The following is a 5,208-nucleotide window of genomic DNA, read 5'->3' as shown; positions in this document are numbered from 1 at the left end:
ACACATATATATTTCCAAAAGTGTGGTCATACTAAGCCTATTGTTTTAAAACCTGTTAAGAGACATGTCATAGGGAATTCCCTGGCGGTCCAGTGGTTATGACTCTGCGCTTTCACTGCCGAGGGCAGGGGTTCAATCTCTGGTCAGGGAACTAAGATCCCCTAACCTGCGGGGTGCGGCCAAAAAAAAAAAATGTCATGTATCGTGGCAACTTTCCATGTTAACAAATATAAATCGGCTTCATCACTTGTGAGGCTGCATAATATTTTACTTTCTGGACCTCTAGGTTGTTTCCACTTTTCACTATTTGTAATAGACTGAATTGTGTTCCCCCCAAATCCGTATGTTGAAGCCCTAACCCTCAATGTGACTATATTTGGAAATAGGGCTTTTAGAGAGGTAATTAATTTTAAATAAGGGTGGAGCCTTAATCCAATATAACTGGTATCCTTATATGAAGAGGAAACAAAAGCCAGAGCAAAGCCACGTGAGGACACAGCGAGAAGGTGGCCATCGGCAAGACAAGGAGGTCTCAGGAGAAACCAACCCTGCTGACACCTTGACCTAGAAGCATATCTAAGATAAATTTTAAGATAAATTTCATGAAAAGGGCTAGTTCAAAAGTATTCCCTTCAGCATCTCTTCTTCCCCTCAACCTTCTTCCCCTCTATTTTCTCTTCTCCTTTAACTTTTTACACGTATTACCAAATTTCCAACTAGAAGATTTCTACTGAGGTATCTTGCCACCATCAGCGTGTAATAATATCTGCTTTCTGCACAAACTGGTATTTTCAGTCTTAAAATCTTCACCATCATTTATTGTGGTGAAATTTGCATTTCTTTGACTATTAATAAGAATGCTATCTTTCCACCTGATTATTTGTAAATCTTTTGTGAATTGCATTTTTATTTCATTTTTCCCATTTTATTGGGGAGAGTCACATTTTCCTTATTCATTTATAAGAGCTCTTCATATGTCTTAAGGATATTAGTCCAGATGACCTAGTTTTTTTTTTAAAATGATTGCTTCTCTTTTTACATTTGTTTGTGACCGTTTTCTGTAGTTCAGAAGTTTCAAAATTTAATCTAGCAAAAATTATTTTCTTTTTGGAATTTCTAAATTTGGTGTCATACTTAGATCTCATTTGACTCAAGATTTTAAAAATACCTATATTTCCTTCTAGTTTTTCATGTGTTTTAAAAATATTTAATCTTTGATCCTCCTAGAATTTATTTGCTACTAAGAAGAACTAGGGATATGATGTAATTTTTCCTCCAAACTAAAATTTATTTCAAGATCATTTATTGAATAATCCATACTTTCTTTACTGATATGAAATACCATATTTATGCTAGATCAAACTCTGTTTCTATACTCTCTATTCTATTATGTCTACCTAGTTTTAAACCAGTGCCATATCCATATAAATTACAGTGGATTATTATAGCAATATATTTTAAATCTGGTAGAGTAAGTTTGTTAGACTATTTTAATTTAAATGGCATTCTCAGCTCTTATTACAAGGTTATAAACAATAGTTTGGATGGGATGAAGAAGGGCGTTGTTATTACCAATTGAGTCTTTAATTTCATCTCTGCTGCAGTTATACTGAAAAAATATCTCTTTCATTGTCCCACCACGTCATCTTATGAGCATTATCTGCTAATGTTTTTGTTTCCCCTTCTGGATTATGAGATCCTTGAAGGCATCTTGAGTGATATTTCCCTCACTTGGAGTGATAGTTTATCACCAGTATAAAGCATAGTACTTAGCATGCAGTTAAAAGATAGTTTTGCTTTTTATTTTTTAAAATAAAAAACAAGGAGCTATTTTTTGTTCTCCATCTTTTTGATAACTTTTTCATTTCTTTTAGTTGATTTTTTTTTTTTGCATTGAAGCATCATTTCAGTATTAACCCCAAATTCTCATAAGCTGTTTGTAACACAAACATCTGTTTGTAAGTTTTTTGTAAGACTATGACTTGAATTAGATCATCCTTGCTTAATAAGCCTGCTTTTAGTGACCCTGTTCCAACAGATGTTATTAAACACTTACTATATTCTGTAAAAGGGTCAACCATATGATTTTGTAGGTTGGACTGCTAGTAACAGTGTCAAAGGAGACTGAATGAAGAAGAGTTTTTTGTTATGTTTTGGTCAAGGCTGAAGCATGTCTAGCACTGTGTCTAATCTTATTTCTGGCAATGGTTTTTCATGGTCTTGTTTTTTACCACAGTAAATAAAGGAGAGTACAATCTCCTCTCCCGCTTTTAGGTGGGCAACCCAGCCTAGCTTGAGAAAGAGGGCAGCGCAGATTAACGGTGGTAAGGGGATGGATCTGGGTGTGTGTGTGTGTGTGTGTGTGTGTGTGTGTATAAAGGCAGCACCTTTACAATTGTACTTTTTTGATGGCACAGTGGTGTCTATGTGGGTACTTTCATTCCTCTAGGAGACACTGAGAATTAACTAAAAATTTTCAAAGGGTTGAACCCTAAGAACTTAGCAAAAAAAGAAATTGGAAAAAAATAACACCAAAAAAATCCTCTGTCCTTATACCTAATTCAAGTTAGTGGTTGCCTTTGGGGAGAGGGTGGTCGGGAAGTGGGTTTGGAAGGGTACACAGCGAGTTCAATTTTATCTATAATATTTTATTTCTTTTATTTAAATCAGGATTTTCCAGCCTCAGCATTGACATTTTGGGCCAGATAATTCTTTGCTATGGGGATTGTCCTGTGCATTTTAGGATGTTTAGCAGCACCTCTGGGCTGTATTCACTAGATGCCAGTAGCATCCCCAACTGTGACAACCAAAAATACCTCTAGACACCATCCAATGTCCCCTGGGAGTCCCCGCCCCGACCCCCTGCCGAAAGCCACTGATTTATAATAGAAAACAAATCAGCACAAACAGAACTAATTAATAGAAAAGAAGAGAATATTTACACATGCTCATTGGGGGCAGGGGTAAGCACATAATCATTCGTTGTATTATTCTGTATCTTTAAACTCTTCCTAAAGTCTCAAAAGAAAAATGTATCTTTTTACTCTTTTTTAAAAGATCCAAATCTTTTAGCTTGTGATAATCGAAAGTGATGTTTCCAATAAACTGCTATCTTCATTCCATGATAGGTTGGGCACATTGTTGCAGAGCCAACCCCGGGGGATGCTGCTCTTTCATCTGCTGCTTCACACACTGATTTCAGAGATTTTTGGTAATTCATCTTCACTCCTGATTGCTATATGTTGGCCTAGTTTATTGCTCCTGCCTGATTCCCAGCAATCCATAAAGCCCCCCCCTTCATATTTTTCCCTGTCTAATCCACTCTTCATACTGCACAGAGTGATTTTCCTAAGACACAAATATATGATGTCCCTTTACTTAAAATCCTTCAAAATCAGGTCCAAATTTCTTCCCAGGTTGCAACCTTGCAGTGTGATTCCTATGCAGATCACCTGAAGTTTGCACAGACTTACAGGTTGAGGGCACTGCCCCTGATAAGACTGCTCTCCTTCAGATGCCAGTCACAAGTTCAGGGGCCCCCAGCCTACCTGCACTTCTGACCAACTGGCTACAAATTCAGGGGTGCCCTCAACCACCTAGAACAACTCATAAAACTCTCAAGAAAGTACTAGACTTACAACTATAGTTTTATTATAAAGGATGCAAATCAGGACCAGCCAGATGTAGAGCTTCTGTGCACTCTCCTAGTAGACTCAGGATGCACCCTCCTCCTTGCACATTTGATGCATTTGTCGACCAGGAAGCTCACTGGAGTCTTGGGGTCTTGAGTTTTACTGGGGTTTCATTACATAGATATGATTGATTGAATTATCAGCCATGTGATTGAACTCAGTCTCCAGCCTCCTTCCACTCCCTAGAGGTTGGCTGGCTCAAAGCCCCAACCCTCTAATCACATGGTTGATCTTTCCAGCATGACTGGTCTAAGTCATGACAGTCATGCTGGAAAGTCAGCTCGTTAGCATAAACACAGGTGTGGTCAGGGGCCACCATGAACAACAAAGGATCGCTCAGTAAATGCCAAGGATTTAGTGTTTACCACTGAGATAGGACTAGACCCAAGGACCAGACAAATTCTTTACAACACAGGGCATCAGGGTTCTTCAGGACGTGACCCCAGCCTCTCTCACTTCACTGCAGCCACATAGCCCTGGTTGAGAGTCCTTGAACACACCTTGCTGTTTTAGAAACTGGACTTCTGCACGTGCTATTTCCTCTGTCTACATGTGTTTTCTCCTTTGTCTAGCCAGGGAACTCCTTCTTATTTGTCAAGACCTAGGGGAGCAGTTCCACCTCTGCGGAGCCCTCCCAGGCAGAGTTAATCCCCACCTCCCCAGCGGTGCTAGTACTCCTTGTTTGTTTATAGATTATCTTTGCACTTTGTTTGTTGAGATGTCTGTATGTCCTGTTGGCACGTAATGTAGTGACTGCCGAGTGAATGTTTCATGGAGTTTTGCCTACATTATTTGAAGTTATATTTGTCTTTTTAGAAAGTGTCCTCTTGCCCTTTTTTGCTGCCATTTTCGCCACCTCACTCTTCATGCTCCAGCACTGTGGCAGTTCCTCATTACAAACATCCTTTCTTGGCTACTGGTGGATGAGCTACCACTTAAGATCTTGTTGCTGACAATCCTGCCCGGCCATTCATGTTTTGGAAAACTCACGGGTAACACTGATGAGATGACACAAGAAGTAAGGTTTGCTAAATATCTAGAAGTAAGAAGTGGTTAAGTAGAATATTTCATTGGATGAAATATTATGCATCTAATGCATATTTATGAGGTTTGTAGTAAAACCGAGAAATGCTTTTACAGAATATTAGGAGGAAAAGTAATCACAATTATGATGAAAAAATATACCCATAAACTAAGACCCCAAAAAAACATAAAAGAAAGAAAGAAAAGGCCTCTGTAGAAATACCCCAAAACAGTATTTGTCTTTGGGTAATGAAAATATGGGCAATTATTCCCCATCTTCTTTATACTTTCCAGTGTTTAAAACTTTTTTTTTTTGTATCAAGCATGTATTGCATGCTTAAAATGGTAGGAGGGGATAATTCCTCTCTGTACTCCTAAATAGGTGGGCACAGGGTGAAACCAATTTAATTTAGATACTTTCATTTGCAACTGGAAATTTACAGGTGAAAAAAATGCACATTTTTGTTCTTTTTGGCAATGAGAGGAGGCAGTG

This window comes from Eubalaena glacialis, chromosome 2 (assembly GCF_028564815.1).
Source record: "Eubalaena glacialis isolate mEubGla1 chromosome 2, mEubGla1.1.hap2.+ XY, whole genome shotgun sequence".
NCBI lineage: Eukaryota > Metazoa > Chordata > Mammalia > Artiodactyla > Balaenidae > Eubalaena > Eubalaena glacialis.
Note: the sequence above shows the minus strand (reverse complement) of the source record.